The sequence below is a fragment of the Chiloscyllium plagiosum genome, chromosome 7 (assembly GCF_004010195.1).
Source record: "Chiloscyllium plagiosum isolate BGI_BamShark_2017 chromosome 7, ASM401019v2, whole genome shotgun sequence".
Classification (NCBI taxonomy): domain Eukaryota; kingdom Metazoa; phylum Chordata; class Chondrichthyes; order Orectolobiformes; family Hemiscylliidae; genus Chiloscyllium; species Chiloscyllium plagiosum.
The window spans coordinates 18654291-18673173 of NC_057716.1; the positions used below are offsets into that span (position 1 = coordinate 18654291).

The following is an 18883-nucleotide window of genomic DNA, read 5'->3' on the forward strand; positions in this document are numbered from 1 at the left end:
TTGTTTTGTACCTGCAATTCATTTTGTCTCCTTCATGTACAGCTAATGTGACATAGTCATTACATAAAAGTTATGTGTGTCCTGATAGTTGTGAGCAGTTTTCACCTTCACAGTTAAATGTTCCTTAATAAGAGGGAAAAACAGAATAATTTGCATTTTCAACAGATAATTTTGAAAATTTCTTTAACAATTCACTTTATCCTCTCCACTTTCACATGAAAGCATTCCCCCTATCCCTCAGGTCATGCAAACTGGAATTTGTCTTCTTCCACTTTCCATTTTTAGTTCAAACCAGATTCCACGCAAATACCAACCCCACCCTCTCATTTCAGTTGATTCCATAGTCTCTACCATCTTTGACACTTCAGCCTGACATTTGCCTTCCTCCTCTCTTTTTCACATCTGGCCCTTACAATCCCTCAACTGTTCAGAGCAGGTCCAAGGCTGAGAATTCTATCTTGAGTGACTCATTTTCTCACTCCCCTTCTACAAGGCACAAACAGCAAGAGTGTGATGGTATACTCGTTACTCACTTGAATGACTACAGCTCCAACAGCACCCAGAAACTTGATTCCATCAGTGCAAAGCTGCCCACTTTATTTGGCAAGCTATCCATCACCACCTACATTCATTTCCTCCGTCACCGATGGCAGTGTGTCTTGTACCATCTACAAGATGCACTGCAGCAATATGTCTTGCCTCCCTGGACTTTGTCTTCCAACCCTGCAAACCCTCAGAATGAAGACAACAGATTGTTCTTGAAAACACATGAATATTGTTGGCTAGGCCAGCCTTTATTGTCCATCCCTGATCACCTTCGAGAAGGCGGTAATCAACAACTACCTTGAATTTAGTTGAATAGGTTTCTGGACCATTTTATGCCAGACTCTAAGGATGGTAGGTAAGTTAATTGAGAAGATTATTAGAGATGAGATATACATGCATTTGGAAAGACAATATTTGATTAGGAATAATGATGTGGAGGTGCTGGTTTTGGACTGGGGTGGACAAAGTTAAAAATCACACAATGCCAGGTTACATTCCAACAGTTTATTTGGAAGTATAAGCTTTCAAAGCTCCTTCATCAGGTAGCTAGTGGGGTAGGATCATAGGACACAGAATTTATAGTAAAAGATCAAAGTGTTATACAATTGATGCAGTGTTGAACAAACCTAGATTGGTGTTAGGTCTTTAATCACTTAGAATGGTGATCCTGCCCCACTAGCTACCTGACGAAGGAGCAGTGCTCCAAAAGCTTGTACTTTCAAATAAACCTGTTGGACTATAACCTGGTGTTGTGTGATTATTAACTTTATAGTTTCCAGGTTTTTCTTTGCAGCCCTTCTTGAATTAGGGCACTACATTCGCCATCTTCCAGGAGCTCATCTGTGCCCAATGATGATGCAAAAATATCAGCCAGGCACACCCCTTATGCTAGGTACTTAAGATTTAATCTGTTGTTGGGACATGAAACTGTGACTATAAAAGTGAGGTAGATTTTGAGGATCCAGAATGTAGCACTGCAATTGATACAAGGTTTGAGATTCTTGCAATTTTGTATGAAGAGGAGCAGGGCTTCAGTGAGGATAAGCAAACTGAGCATTATCATGTACTGGCTGTTCAAGTGTAGGGAGTTTGAAAGTAATGTAACTGTGTTAAGGATAGCCTAGAGGGGGATAGATACCAGTCTGAGTGGGAGTGCTTAAGGCTGTGTTGGCTGCTTTGAACCATGGTTAAAGGCAGCTTGGGCTCCAGGAATTTGGGATAGGAGGAGAAGGATCCAGCTGTCATTGTCCACATAAGTACTGACCACATACGTAGAATTAAAAGGAAGATTTTGTTGAGTGGTATTAACAACTGGGGGTAAAATTAAAAAGCAGAACCACAAATAGTAATCATTTTGAGGTTATTTCCTGAGCCGTGAGCCAATTCAAGAGTTCAGTGCTTGTCTCAAAAACTGGTGTTGTAGAAAGGGGGTTTGATTCTGGGGGCTTTGGAAACAGTACTGAGAATTCAGAAGGCTGTACCCTTGGGACCCTGCTGAGATCATCTTGTTGAATCATATAACACAGGCTATAGAGAGGTCTGAAAATGAGACACAATGGAAGTGAAGTGTAATTTGGAACATTAAAGAAAAAGGATAAGGGAGGTGGTGGTCTTGTAGTAACTGTACCAGTCCAGTAATCCAGACACTTGGTGAATATTCTCCAGCCACGAGGTCGAATTCCACTATGGAGGATGGTAAAATTTGAATTTGGTAAATATCTAGAATTAAAAGCTATGCCTGATGATAAACATCAGTCAATTGTTGAAACCTTGTTGGTTCATTGATGACCTTGAGGGGAAAGAAATCTGCCATCCTTATTTGATTTGGGATATTGACTTTAGTACTGGTAATTCTCAAATGCTGTTGGAATTGCCCGAGCAAGACAATGCGCTGGCACCTAACCTCTCTACAGTCATCCCTGCCTCAGCTGAGGGCCACACTCTCTCAGAATTGCAAAGGACCCACTCTGTACTACATCCTCAGGAGAATTCATACTCTCAACAAACAGTATTTCAATTCCATCTCAAACATCAAAAACTGTAAGTACAACAAACTTTTATCTACCCACCTCCATAACCAGCACTCCTCAAACATTCCAGAAGATTCCCCTGGCCTCGGAATCTACTCAGATGCCATGAGCCATGCAGCTGTGTTTTAAAAAATTCTCAAGGTCAGGTTCGTAGGAGAGTAGTCTGACACAGAACAAACGACCAAGAGGCGAGTCTGCTAGAATATGAGCATTTTATTCCCCGCAGCGTCGCCACAACCAGGTCTCATACTTACAACGGGTCTGGCTTATACTCACTCTACATGTTACCGGAACTGGGAGCCGTCAGTTCTCGTAGAGCGGTTGCCAACAACCCACGCTCGGCGGTTAAACGTAACCCCGGAGCAGACTCACCGAACTAGACACTTTTCCAGCTGATATACTCTTTTCCAGATATAAACATTCATGTGAACAGCAGAGCAAGGCTAAAAAACACATTCCATTCTGGTTACATACAGATAAGAAGATTCACACGGGGAGGTGTGTAATAAGATTAAGCAACACCTCCATTCCGGTTAGATTCACACATGTATTGGGACATAATTTTTAACCGTTCCACCACATTCCACTGCTTGGAATTCTACACCACATTCCACTGCTTGGCCCAATACATGTGTTACACTATGATTCACACATGTATTGGGACATAATTTTTAACCGTTTCACCACATTCCACTGCTTGGCCCAATACATGTGTTACATTATGAGCACACATGTATTGGGACACACCACATTCCACTGCTTGGCCCAATACATGTGTTACATTATGAGCACACATGTATTGGGACACACCACATTCCACTGCTTGGCCCAATACATGTGTTACATTATGAGCACACATGTATTGGGACACACCACATTCCACTGCTTGGCCCAATACATGTGTTACATTATGAGCACACATGTATTGGGACACACCACATTCCACTGCTTGGCCCAATACATGTGTTACATTATGAGCACACATGTATTGGGACACACCACATTCCACTGCTTGGCCCAATACATGTGTTACATTATGAGCACACATGTATTGGGACACACCACATTCCACTGCTTGGCCCAATACATGTGTTACATTATGAGCACACATGTATTGGGACACACCACATTCCACTGCTTGGCCCAATACATGTGTTACATTATGAGCACACATGTATTGGGACACACCACATTCCACTGCTTGGCCCAATACATGTGTTACATTATGAGCACACATGTATTGGGACACACCACATTCCACTGCTTGGCCCAATACATGTGTTACATTATGAGCACACATGTATTGGGACACACCACATTCCACTGCTTGGCCCAATACATGTGTTACATTATGAGCACACATGTATTGGGACACACCACATTCCACTGCTTGGCCCAATACATGTGTTACATTATGAGCACACATGTATTGGGACACACCACATTCCACTGCTTGGCCCAATACATGTGTTACATTATGAGCACACATGTATTGGGACACACCACATTCCACTGCTTGGCCCAATACATGTGTTACATTATGAGCACACATGTATTGGGACACACCACATTCCACTGCTTGGCCCAATACATGTGTTACATTATGAGCACACATGTATTGGGACACACCACATTCCACTGCTTGGCCCAATACATGTGTTACATTATGAGCACACATGTATTGGGACACACCACATTCCACTGCTTGGCCCAATACATGTGTTACATTATGAGCACACATGTATTGGGACACACCACATTCCACTGCTTGGCCCAATACATGTGTTACATTATGAGCACACATGTATTGGGACACACCACATTCCACTGCTTGGCCCAATACATGTGTTACATTATGAGCACACATGTATTGGGACACACCACATTCCACTGCTTGGCCCAATACATGTGTTACATTATGAGCACACATGTATTGGGACACACCACATTCCACTGCTTGGCCCAATACATGTGTTACATTATGAGCACACATGTATTGGGACACACCACATTCCACTGCTTGGCCCAATACATGTGTTACATTATGAGCACACATGTATTGGGACACACCACATTCCACTGCTTGGCCCAATACATGTGTTACATTATGAGCACACATGTATTGGGACACACCACATTCCACTGCTTGGCCCAATACATGTGTTACATTATGAGCACACATGTATTGGGACACACCACATTCCACTGCTTGGCCCAATACATGTGTTACATTATGAGCACACATGTATTGGGACACACCACATTCCACTGCTTGGCCCAATACATGTGTTACATTATGAGCACACATGTATTGGGACACACCACATTCCACTGCTTGGCCCAATACATGTGTTACATTATGAGCACACATGTATTGGGACACACCACATTCCACTGCTTGGCCCAATACATGTGTTACATTATGAGCACACATGTATTGGGACACACCACATTCCACTGCTTGGCCCAATACATGTGTTACATTATGAGCACACATGTATTGGGACACACCACATTCCACTGCTTGGCCCAATACATGTGTTACATTATGAGCACACATGTATTGGGACACACCACATTCCACTGCTTGGCCCAATACATGTGTTACATTATGAGCACACATGTATTGGGACACACCACATTCCACTGCTTGGCCCAATACATGTGTTACATTATGAGCACACATGTATTGGGACACACCACATTCCACTGCTTGGCCCAATACATGTGTTACATTATGAGCACACATGTATTGGGACACACCACATTCCACTGCTTGGCCCAATACATGTGTTACATTATGAGCACACATGTATTGGGACACACCACATTCCACTGCTTGGCCCAATACATGTGTTACATTATGAGCACACATGTATTGGGACACACCACATTCCACTGCTTGGCCCAATACATGTGTTACATTATGAGCACACATGTATTGGGACACACCACATTCCACTGCTTGGCCCAATACATGTGTTACATTATGAGCACACATGTATTGGGACACACCACATTCCACTGCTTGGCCCAATACATGTGTTACATTATGAGCACACATGTATTGGGACACACCACATTCCACTGCTTGGCCCAATACATGTGTTACATTATGAGCACACATGTATTGGGACACACCACATTCCACTGCTTGGCCCAATACATGTGTTACATTATGAGCACACATGTATTGGGACACACCACATTCCACTGCTTGGCCCAATACATGTGTTACATTATGAGCACACATGTATTGGGACTTCAACTATTTCCTCATTTCCCCTTCCCCCACCTCACCCTAGTTCTAAACTTCCAGCTCAGCACTGTCCCCATGACTTGTCCGGACTTGTCCTACCTGCCTATCTCCTTTTCCACCTATCCACTCCACCCTTTCCTCCCTGACCTATCACCTTAGGTGGCGCCAATGCAGTCATCAGTGTAGCAGAGGAAGAGGTGGGGAGTGGTGCCGGTGGTCCGCCACTCACCTATTGTACTCTATTTCACCTTCTCCCCACCCCCACCCTCCTCTAGCTTGTCTCTCCACGCTTCAGGCTCACCGCCTTTATTCCTGATGAAGGACTTTTGCCCAAAACGTCGATTTCCCTGCTCTTTGGATGTTGCCTGAACTGCTGTGCTCTTCCAGCATCACTAATCCAGAATCCTCAATCGTGTCAGTCAGCCGAGAAGCCAAAATGAACGGAACAAAACTGGACAGATACTGGCCATTTAGATAAGCACCAGAAACAATGACTAGAAATTCAACCCCTCAAAACCCTCCTTATTAACATAAGGGGCTTAAGCCAAAAGTGGGAGACCGGGCCTGTTCTGTTGTGCTCATGGATTCAAGCTATCACAATCCCTTTCCACCAGAACAGACCCACTAGAGTTGGCAATACTGTGATAAGAAGTCAGGAACAAGTTACCCTGAAAATCCAATATAATCACTGAGGTCAATATGCAGCAGCAATTTCTGGAACTGGAAATCAATGAATTGGCATGCCCAGTGGTGAAAGTGGAGCTGCACAGCTTAGTCAGAACATTGATCACCAAAACCTGCATGTTGTCCCACTCCAAGTCTCATGCTAGGTTGACTTGGTACTTGGCCGTCACAAATTCAAAATCTTGCAACTCACTTGCAAAAACAGCACCGTTTGTGTCTCCACTCCCTAATAACCACAGTGGTTCAAGAAGGCAGCTCATCAACCCTGTATCCAGCGCAGTTTCAGTTGGGCGGTAAATGCTGGCCCAGTTAGTGATACCCACATCCCTTTAATCAAAAAATGTGTAGGGTAGTGTTGCAGGTAATGTGAACCATGGTGTGGAGGGAAGAGACAAAGTGCACAAATATAAGAATGCACCAGCAAGTAAGGTCAGAATAGAGAAAAATTTGATCAAGACAGAATTGAAGGCTCTTTATCTGAATGTATGCAGCATTTATAACAAGATGGATAAACTAATTGCACCAATGAAAATAAAGAGGTATTATCTGTTAGCCATGATTGAGATGTGGACACAAAGTGACCATGGTTGGGATCTGAATGTTCAAGCATATTTCATATCTTGGAAGAACAGGAAAATGAAAAGGCGGTGGGGTGGCTTTGTTCGTAAAGGAAGTGGTATAGATCTTCAGCTGGAATCATGATGTGGCAAAAAAAAGCCTTGATTATTCTTGCAGTGTAACTTTTCTAAGGCATGCATGTAGACCAGAGGAGCAGAAACTCCCCCAATGCCTTCCTTCCATTGGCTCTGACCACTTTCCATGCCTTTCCTCCAGAGGTCTAGCCTCCCTCAACAGTCCTAACCACACACCCACCCAAATCCCAAATTCCCCACTCCTACCCGACACAACCATTCTCCCCATCCTGTCCTCCCTCATACTCAGCTCCACTGATATGTACCACAATCTCTGAGCTGCTGTAAGAATCACTGCTTTCTTAGTACATGCCATGACTGTATTCTGGTTGACTAGAGATGGGAACCAAGGATGGATATGGGACTTCCCATTGTCACCCTTTGTTCTGTTCAAACTGGATTAACTGAAGTTGGAGACAATTGTTTTCCAAAGCCAAGCCTCTCCCATCTCTAATCCTCTGTTCTCCTAAAGGTATGCTCATGATGCATTATGGGTCCATCAACCCAACCCCAAAGCTGTTCTTCAGCCCTGTTTGAGACTAATCAGTAACAATGGCTGCAATATTAGGAGTCACAGCCTGGACAGTTACAATCCTGGATAGTTGACTAGATGTGATCTCCACCCTGTCCCTGCCAGACATTCCTCCCAACTGAGGTCCCACAAGTTCCTAACATTCAGTCTGTTTTGTCCCACTGGGCAGCACCGCAGAATTCAAGCCCTGCCATTCCTGGAGTTGTACCAAATGTTAACATTTTCATTTTAAAAGTACCTGACTTTCAGACCAAAGTAATTGAAATCATGGACCTGATTTCTGTGTTGAAGAAGACTTATTATTTATTAGAAGTAATTAGACTATAGCTACATTAAAACAGATATAAACCATTGGCATATAATTATTAAAACTCCAATCCCTTTATAAGCTCCCCTGCAAACACACAATTATGGAAAAGGATTATTGGCCAAAGTAGAAAAACCCAAAAGTCACCTTAGTGATCTTTGCTTCTCAGTTCTGACTTTTGAGATGATCCTCCTTTGACTGTTTGTCATTCAGATATTTTTTCTTTGACCATAAGCACCGGTCTGTGAGTAATACAGTGTGACTAATTCACTTGTAAAATGCCTCTGATTTATCAATTCAAAAGTCGCAAGTCATAGCAACTGCTGCAGGAAAGATAACTGATTTTCTTCAGGCTTAAATTAAGATTGTGACTGCAGAGAATAGGCAACTTCTGGGCTGGGAGAAGATTTGCATACTTCTTTTCTTACCTCTGTCTCACAGGTCTCTGTAATTTTCTTCCAGTTCCAAGCTGATCCAAGCCATCAAAGAACTAATCTCACAGTTGTTAGCAAGCAAATGATCTCTATCATTGATAAGGCTAGTCACTAGTCCATAGACCAATCAACTTTTTGTTGCCAGTAAGTATGGCATTAGAACACACCCTCAGTTCCAAATTGTCTACAAGTCAAACTTCAATACTGCTTGTTCACACAATTGTTTACAATACCTACCATGGGTATTAATTTGGAACAAATTAATACTGATGTTGGAATCAGTACTGAAAACAACAAATGCTGGGAATGCTGTCCCCTCCACACTTCACTTCAACTCTGATGAAAAGTCTTCTAAACTCGGAAACAGCTGGTTCTCTCTCCATGGATGTTGAGTCAAAAAGTGTGGCACTGGAAAAGCACAAAGGGTCAGGCATCATCCGAGGAGCAGGAGAGTTGATATTTCCGGCATAACCCCTTCATCAGCCCTTCCTGATGAAAGGCTGATGTCCAAAATGTTGACTTTCCTCTTTGGATGCTGCCCGACTTGCTGTGCTTTCTAACGCCACACTTCATGACTCTAACTCTCCAGCATCTGCAGTCCTCGCTTTCTCCATGGATGCTGCCTGACCTGCTATGATCTTCAGCATTTCATGGGTATTAGGTTACTTGCTTTTCAAAATTGCAGCCACTCTTTCAAACACTAGTTTTGCAATCAGTTCTTTCTCATTTTGGGCCCCGGTGTTAACAACATAAAAGTTAAAATACACAGTCCTTACAAGTTTAAAATGTCTGGATCCTGTGATTCTCACGGTCACTGACGATGATGTCCCCTCTACAGAAGGCTACACCCTCAAGTCCTTTGACCTGTCCATCCCCAGTCCCCCAGCTCCCAAACGCCTGCAAGAATGTTCCATCTTGCCGGAAGAGCTGGACCCGATTGTTCCCACTGTCTCCCACCAGGATATTTCCCTGGTGGTCCACCGCCACACCACGGGGGTACTTGAACTGTCCCAGAGCGGTACCCTCGCAGTCGAACCTGCTAAGGAACTTCCCGGACTTATCGAAGATCTGGATGCGGTGATTGCCGCTGTCACTGACCACCACCTGGTCCTGTGCTGTGGTCCAATGGCTACATAATGGGGCTGATCTAGCTGACCATCACCCATCCCATGGCAGGTTAAGAACAAACCTGCCGTCTGAGGTGAAGAGTTGCAGCCGATGGTTGTCCTTGTCACAGACATAGATGCGGCCTGTGCGATCAACAGCTACCCCCCAGGGGTAACTTAACTGCCCGTCTCTGGCTCCTTCGTGACCAAAGGCCCGGATGAAGTGGCCCAAGTGATCGAAGAGCTGCAGCCTGTGGTTGTAGCAGTCAGCAGTGACAATCCAACCCTGGTTACTGACGGCCACACCAGCCAGGCAATCGAATTCCCCCTCACCACTGCCGTATGACCCAAAGCTGCGGAGGAAACGACCGCTCCTGTCAAATACCTGTTTGGGAGAAGTCACAGGAGGGACAGACACTGTAACCATTTGTTAGCAGAGAGGTGACAGAGGGTGGTTGGGGGGGGAAGGGGAATGAAAACTATAACCAACAATCTCAAACGTTAGTACAAAACTTCTACTTTTGAAAACCACACACTGAAATCAAATTTCCATCTGTAGGCTGAAGCTACATGGGAAACAATAAATATATTTCAGAGGAGACTGCACAAGCAGACCAGGGAGAAGGGAACAGATATTTACAATGACTGATTTGAATGTAAAAATGTGGAATGGGGCTCGATTGTGCATAAGCACTGGAATGGACTGGTTATGTCAAAGGCTAATTTCTGTGCATATATCTTAGGTAATACTTTGCAGAACTAAATTAATTGTGTATACTACAGATACAGGACTCACCGTATGTACACCGCAGCCACTGTGTACTATAGATATTGGATTCACTATGTGTACTATAGGTACAGGACCTATTGTGGCGTAGATACCAGATTCACAGTTAGTATGAAGGATACTTGATCTATTATTTGTACACTAGATAATTGGACTTAATGTGTGTATTTTAGATACAGTACTCACTGTGAGTACTATAGAAACTGAATTCATGGTGTGTTACATAGGGCTAATTATATGTCCTGTAGAAACTGAATTATTCTGTGTAATATAGATACTGAACTCATCATGTTCACTGTCGTAACAGGATGTATCTCATGTACGGTAAATACAGGACTCCCTGTAATTTCTGATGTGGAGGTGCCGGTGTTGGACTGGGGTGAACAAAGTTAAAACTCACACAACACCAAGTCATCATCCAACAGGTTTATTTGGAAGTACTCGCTTTCGGAGCATTGCTCCTTCATCAGATGCTGTGCTCCGAAAGCTAGTGCTTCCAAATAAACCTGTTGGACTATAACCTGGTTGTGTGTGATTTTTAACTTTGTCCACCCCAGTCCAACACCAGCACCTCCACATCATTAAACTCAGGGCGTCCTGTATTATAGTAACTGGATGAAACCCGTCTTGCACAGGTACTTGATTCTGTGTGCGCATTAGATACTGAAATCATTCTGTGCATTCCAGATACAGATTTACTGTGTATTGTCAATGTTCAGTTAGTTCCAAATTTCAGATATTAGGTTATGTGGTCGTTATTTGTAGCTGGATTCTCTATTCTATACATACTTAAAAACCCAACAATTAGGGTAAGAAGTCAATCCCTGAGTGAGCTGTAACATTCATTGAGATTATGTCTGATATTCTGCATCGCCTCTACCCACCCACCCGGTTGCTCTACCTGCCTGATTTCAGTGTCCGGTCTGCTAGATAGCAGATTTTACTGACATTTTACCTACACTCTGTGGTTACTGCTGTCTGCCACCACCAGGTCACCTTCTAGAGTCACAGCCACCCCTCATGGCCATGTGAAATGACCCAAGTCACTTCCTTTTGATCTTATCTTGCATTTCATGCGGTCTTTTTCTTGATAGTGAAGCTGGAGGTTACGATCAGACAGTTGGAAGTCCAAAAAGTGGCTGCCAATGCCCTGCAACTTGATCACAAGAGTCTGGGGGTCCGCGGAGCTTAAAATGTTTGCTCCTTGCCCTGCCCGCATCCTTTTGGTTAAATTGTTAGTCGATGCATTGGGCAGTAGGTTGGATGGGTTGGTTAGAAACAGTGGGGGATACATTTCAATGCTGTCTGCAGTAGAAGTGAGGCTTGGGTATGACCTCTGAAATTCCTGACCGTTGAATAAAGGGGACAATGCTGTAGAGTCTTTTGTAACCCAGGTTACTTTTCCAAAGCAGATGGTGTTAGGGTAGAAAGCAGTATTGGGCACAAACATGAGACTTTGTGGCTGATCCTGGTCAGGTGTCTCCAACTGCCTGATGTAGTCGATCAGCTCTTTAGATTGTTGGTGTAGCTGCCAGAGCTCAGTACTTGGGAGGTTTCTGTTGTCAGCCAGCCTGCTGTCAACGCTGTCACAGTGGCTGCATACAGTGGCAAAACCAAGCTCAAGATCCTCCTGCTTTCTCCGCAGAATCCTGCTTGAGCTTCGTACCAGGCTCTCCACCTCTAGAATTAATGCCTGCTCCTGCTCCTTTAACTCAGCCAGGTACTATTCCGCACTGCAGTGGATTTCAGCTTGCACTGCTTCTCTGTTCTCCTTGAGAGACACGGACCTCCACTCCAGGTCCCCGAGGGCATCGGAAAGTTTAGGAATGGACCTTCTCAACTGGGACACCAAGCTTCTGAGGTCCCACTGCAGCTGCTCCATATGCAAGAGGTGGCAGGACTGGCAAAGCTGTTTCTGGCAGTGGTGGCACGTAGCCAACTCTTCCTTCAGGCCGCACGAGCCACAGGTCAGAGCCCTGCCATTATCGGCCTGGCAGGCCATTTGTCCCAGGGGGATGTCCAGAAAACCAAGGATTGTCCTGTTGCTTGGGAACCCGATAACTCCTTCTCGGGGGATGGCATGGACGCTCCGACATTCAGGGCATTTCACCTCTCTCCCATCTTGGTCCACCAGGCTGCTCAGGCAGGGATCTTGCCAGAAAGTATGCTGGCAAGGCAGGAGCTTGGGCCTATTATAACGCTCAAGGCAAACTGAGCAGGTCAGCTGCTCCTCAACCAGGTGACGGTTCATTTCCTGTTCTTCGAAGCCTGTTGACGACAGAAGCACAGTTACAGCAGCTTCCCTTAACCCACATTATGACTCCACCATCCATTGTCCAATTGAATTGACGGGTGAGGAGTTACACAGGAAATAGTCCCTAAGGAGCTCATCCTTTCCATGTCTACAACTTTGGGGCTATTCCTGACCTCAGCAAGGTAGGGAACCTCCTCAGGCCAAGGTAGGGAACCTCCTCAGGCCTTCACACATATGACTGCTCCCGACCACCCTGACAGCTGAGATCTGAATTGGGTCAACTGTGCTACAAATGTATTAACACTTGAATTAGGAGCAGGAATAGGCAATGCTAGCCCCTCAAGCCTTGTCAACCATTCAATAAGATCATGGCTGACCTGATGTTACTTCAAATTGACTTTATCTTTCTATATCTTTCTGTTGTCTCCTTACGTCCTCTTCACAACTTACTTTCCTACAAAAGTTCAGTGTCATCAACAAATTGGCAACTATACTTTCCGTCTCTGCACCTCAGTCATTTCCATAAATTGGGCACAGTTGAGCTGCCAGCAACAATCACTGTGGCAAACTACTTATTACACCTTGCCAATCTGAAAAAGACTTATTTATGCCTAGTCTCTATCTCCTTATGGTCAGCCAGTCTTCTATCCATGCCTATGGGTAAGGAGGTTCATGTGGGACATGTCAGAAAAGGGAGGAGATTCAAGTCTTGGTTAGACTTTAGGAGGAGGACAGAGGGATATGTTTTCTCTGGATTACGTTAAACTGAGGAATTGCTGAATGTGGTGGTATGAGACAATGGGGAATGGATGAAAACAAAATGAAGAAATATTTTAGGTTGAAGATATAAAAGTTAGAAACCCATGGTGTCATTGGCATTTGGGGACTTGTCCGAAATGGTACAAATAAAATTTTATTTATTTTAATCCTGCTTCAGTAAAGGAGAGAAAAAAACTGTGTAAAAGCTAAAGGGAATATTCTTATGCTCCGGTCTCTTGGGTTCATATTGTCCACTTTTCAGGGAAACACTGTCTGGAGACATTGGGAAAATACGAAGCAAGAAATGAAAAAGAAACAGAACTGGTTAGTGGCCAGACATTCTAAATTTTACCGTGAGTGAGTTTTTTTATTTCTGAGTTCTTTCTCCTGCCATAGCATTATTCTTCAACTGCTGATAAAATCCATGGAATTCTACAGAGATGGGTGTGACAGCCAAATGGATTTAGTTCAACATCTGGAATAAGGTGGGTGAACTTGCAGCATGGGTTCACACCTGGGAGTTCAACGTTATGGCCATTTCGGAGACATGGATAGAGCAGGGACAGGAATGGTGATTGCAGGTTCCAGGGTTCAGGTGTTTCAGTAAGATCAGGGAAGGTGGTAAAAGAGTGGGAAGTGTGGCATTGTTAGTCAAGCATAGTATTACGGTGGTAGAAGGGACGTTTGATGAGGATTCATCTACTGAAGTAGTATGGACTGAGGTTAGAAACAGGAAAGGAGAGATCATCATGTTGGGAATTTTCTATAGACTTCTGAAAAGTTTCAGAGATGTAGAGGAAAGAATTGCAAAGTTGATTCTGGATAGGAGTGAAAGTAACAGAGTAGTCGTTATGGGGTCTTTAACTTTCCAAATATTGACTGGAAACGCTATAGTTTGTGTACTTTATATGGGTCAGTTTTTGTCCAGTGTGTGCAGGGGGGTTTCCTGACAGTTTCTGGATCGGCCAAAAAGAGGCAAGGCCACATTGGATTTGGAACTGGGTAATGAACCAGGCCAGGTATTAGATTTGAAAATAGGTGAGCACTTTGGTGGTGGTGACCACAATTCGGTTACATTTACTTTAGCGATGGAAAGGGGTAGGTTTATACCGCAGGGCAAGAGTTATAGCTGGGGGAAAGGCAATTACGATGCGATTAGGTGAGATTTAGGATGCAATAGGATAGGAAGGAAACTGCAGGGGTTGGGCACAATTGAAATGTGGAGCTTGTTCAAGAAACAGCTACTGCATTTGCTTGATAAGTATGTACTTGTCAGCAGGGAAGAAGTGTCTGGATCAGTGGTGCTGGAAGAGCACAGCAGTTCAGGCAGCATCCGAGGACAGGCAAAATCCGAGGACAGGCAAAATCGACGTTTCGGGCAAAAGCCGGCTTTTGCCCGAAACGTCGATTTTGCCTGTCCTCGGATTTTGCCTGTCCTCGGATGCTGCCTGAACTGCTGTGCTCTTCCAGCACCACTGATCCAGAATCTGGTTTCCAGCATCTGCAGTCATTGTTTTTACCCCGCAGGGAAGAAGTGGTTGAGCGAGGGAACCGTGGTTACTAAAGGATTTGAATCTCTTGTCAAGAGGAAGAAGGAGGCTTATGTACAGATGAAATGTGTAAGATTAGGACCAGTCAAGGACAGGAGTTGTGCGTAGAGTCCGAAGAGAAAGGAGAGGCGCTAAATTAATATTTTTCGTCACTATTCACACAGGAAAAAGACAATGTTGTCGAGGAGAATACTGAGATACAGGCTATTAGACTAGACGGGATTGAGGTTCGTAAGGAGAAGGTGTTAGCAATTATGGAAAGTGTGAAAATAGATAAGTCCTCTGGGCCAGATGGGATTTATCCTAGGATTCTCTGGTAAGCTAGGGAGGAGATTGCAGAGCCTTTGGCTTTCATCTTACGTTGTCACTGTCTACAGGAATAGTGTCAGAAGACTGAAGGATAGCAAATGTTGTCCTCTTGTTCAAGAAGGGGAGTAGAGACAATCCTGGTAATTATACACCAGTGAGCCTTACTTCTGCTGTGGGCAAAGTTTTGGGAAAGGATTACAAGTGAGAGATTTTATAAACATCTAGAAAGGAATAATTTGATTAGGGATAGTCAACTCAGTTTCGTAAAGGGTAGATCGTGCCTCACAAACCTTATTGAGTTCTTTGAGAAGGTGACCGAACATGTGGCTGAGGATAAAGTGGTTGATGTGGGGTATATGGATTTCAGTAAGGCATTTGATAATATTCCCCATAGTAAGCTATTGCAGAAAATGTGGATGCATGGGATTGAGGGTGATTTAACGGTTTGGATCAGAAATCGGCTAGCTGAAAGAAGACAGAGGGCAGTGGTTGATGGGAATTGTTCATCCTGGAGTTCAGTTACTAGTGGTGTACTGCAAGGATCTGTTTTGGGGCCACTGGTCTTTGTCATTTTTATAAATGACCTGGATGAAGGCATAGAAGGATGGGGTAGTAAATTTGTGGATGACACTAAAGTTGGTGGAGTTCTGAACAGTGCAGAAGGATGTTTCAGAAAGACATAGATAAGCTGCAGAGCTGGGCTGAGAGGAGGCAAATGGAATTTAATGTACAAAAGTAAAGTGATTCACTTTGGAAGGAGCAACAGGAATACAGAGTACTGGGCTAATGGTAAGATTCTTGGCAGCGTAGATGAGCAGAGAGATCTCGGTGTCTAAGTGCACAGATCCTTGAAAGTTGCCACCCGGGTTGATAGAGCTGTTAAGAAGGCATACGGTGTATTAGGTATTATTGGCAGAGGGATTGAATTTTGGAGCCATGAGGTCATGTTGCAGCTGTACAAAACTCTGGTGCAGCCACACTTGGAGTATTGCGTACAGTTCTGGTCACCGCATTATAGGAAGGATGTGGAAGCATTGGAAAGGGTGCAGAGGAGATGTACTAGGATGTTGCCTGGTATGGAGGGAAGGTCTTATGAGGAAAGGCTGAGGAACTTGAGGCTGTTTTTGTTAGAGAGAAGAAGGTTGAGAGGTGACTTAATAGAGACATACAAGGTGATTAGAGGATTGGATAGGGCGAACGGTAAGAGCCTTTTTCCCCAAATGGTGATGGCTTGTATGAGGGGACATAGCTTTAAATTGAGGGGTGATAGATATAGGACAGATGTCAGAGGTAGTTTCTTTACTCAGAAAGTAGTAAGGGCGTGGAATGCCCTGCCTGCAACAAATGCCCACCATTAAGGGCATTTAAATGGTCATTGGATAAACATATAGATGATAATGGAATAGTGTAGGTTAGATGGGCTTCAGATTGGTTTCACAGGTCAGCGCAACATTGAGGGCCGAAGGGCCTGTACTGTGCTGTAAGGTTCTATATTCTATGAAATCATTGCTGCAGAGGGCTGTGGAGGCCAAGTCACTGAGTGTAATCTAACCCACATGACTCTTCACAATTATCTTGCATTTTCTAACTGTTCATCTATAACCTCTTTAGTGATGTTTCTCACACCTTCCACACAGCAGAAATCAAGCTAACTGGCCTATAGTTTTCTGATGTCTGACTTCCAACCTTCTTGAATAGAGAGTTTTTCTTTTGCTACTTTCCAGTTCTTTGAACCTTTCTAGAATCTAGCGAATTTTGGAAAATTAATATGAGGAAATCTATTACCTGATTAGCCACTTGATTATGACCCTAGGATGAGGTTTACCAGAGACTTACCACCCTGTAACTCCATCAATTTACTCAGTATCACTTCCTTGTTAATTGTAATTTCACCAAGTTCCTCTCTTGTTTCCTGCTCCTGATTTATAGCTATTACTGGGATAGTTTTGTATCCTCTATAGTAAAGACAGAAACAAAATATTTGTTCATTTCATCTGCCTTTTTTATTATCTACTATTAACTCCCCAGTCTGACTCACTAGAGGATCAATACTCACTTTACTTATTCTTTTCCTTTATAAAATACCTGAAGAAATGCTTGCTATCCATTTCTATATTTCTAGCTAGCTTCCTCTCATTATTTAATTTCTTCAATATACTTTATCAATTATTTTAATTTGTTATGAGTGCTGTTTGCATTCAAATACAGTCTTGAGTTTTGTCATGTTGTACTGCACACCATTGGGGTACAGTGGCACATTGGTTTTGTTGCAGGGCAAGTTATTCAGAGATCTGAACCAAATCCAAAGAATGTGAGATCAAATCTGAATTCAGTGTTTTTCACACATGAACACATGCAAAGAGACAGAGACACACAGGAGAGAAAGACATGAAGATGGACATAAATGCACATAAAGACAAAGAGATCAAATTCTGAATTCAGGACAGTAAACCTGTTCTTAATAAAAATGACCAGGCATCCTTCAGGTAGTTTTATGAATTCACTCTGGTTCACTAAAATGTGCCATTTTTTCCAGACTGAGCCCTAACATGTCTCTTGTTCCACAACAACATGGTTGACTCCTCCCTGCTCTTTAAAGAGGACCCACAAGCCATTCAATTGGATCAATTCTGTTAACAGTAATTCAAGAGAGAGGATGGCCACCACTTTCTCAGGGCAGCCAGAGAATGGGCAATAGATGCCAGTATTGCCAGTGATACACACATCCTGAGAATTAAGTTCGAAAACACAATGCTGGGGGCTTACTGACGAACAGGGCAAAAGTCAATCTGAAAAACATCAGGGGCCTGAGCAAGGATTGTGTTGCCTTTAAGGGCAAAGTAAGGAAGTAAAGTAATGCAATGAGCAGCTCCAAAAAAAGCAGACATAACACCAAGCTCTAAAATAAAATAGTGTGGAATCCAGCAGCACTCTACCTCCCACATACAGACATACACTCGCACCAGCATGAGCAAAAAACTGACTAAGGAATGAATAATATAGTCACCAACTGAAAGAAAAATCTTTTGTTCAAATTGAAATATAAATACCTCTTGCTGCCACCCTAGTGCTTGTTCTTCCTCCAAGCCTATTCCCTCTAGTAACTGGGGTCTAAATTGTTCTGATCCTCTGTTTCCTGCTTGTTGCAGCTGTTTACCTTGTTATGATATCCAAGTGACAATACAGAGCCTGCTCTGTAAGGAGAGAAGCTTTACACCCGATACAAACGACACTAGATCTGGCCCTTCCACAGATCAGCTCCCCCAGAGAGTGGGGCAGACACTCAGCTCCACAGCAGAGAGAAACAGGGAGAGGGAGAGGCACACGTAGAGAAAGAAAGATAGTGACAGGCACAGAAGACAGCATGGGAAGAAGATGCACACATACACATATGCAGAAAGACAAAGACACACAAGGAGAAAGACATAAAGGTGGACACAAACGCACAGAAAGACAAAGAGACCCAGACACAGAGGAAGACAGCCAAATGGTAATAGAGAAATCACACAAGACAGAGAGATACAGACCCACACAGCTAGGGACAGGTTACAGTTCCCACTCCAAGAGAATATAATTCCTGTAAAGTATAAATAACCCTTTACAGAAATCAATCTTGCTGCAGAAAAGTCCCTGT

The 18883-nt window shown here is 43.6% G+C and overlaps 1 pseudogene; it reads right to left on the reverse strand.

The window, feature by feature from the left end:
- Window positions 1-9073: 9073 nt before the first annotated feature.
- LOC122551372 lies at window positions 9074-10770 on the reverse strand (annotated as a pseudogene).
- Between the last annotated feature and the right edge of the window lie 8113 nt (window positions 10771-18883).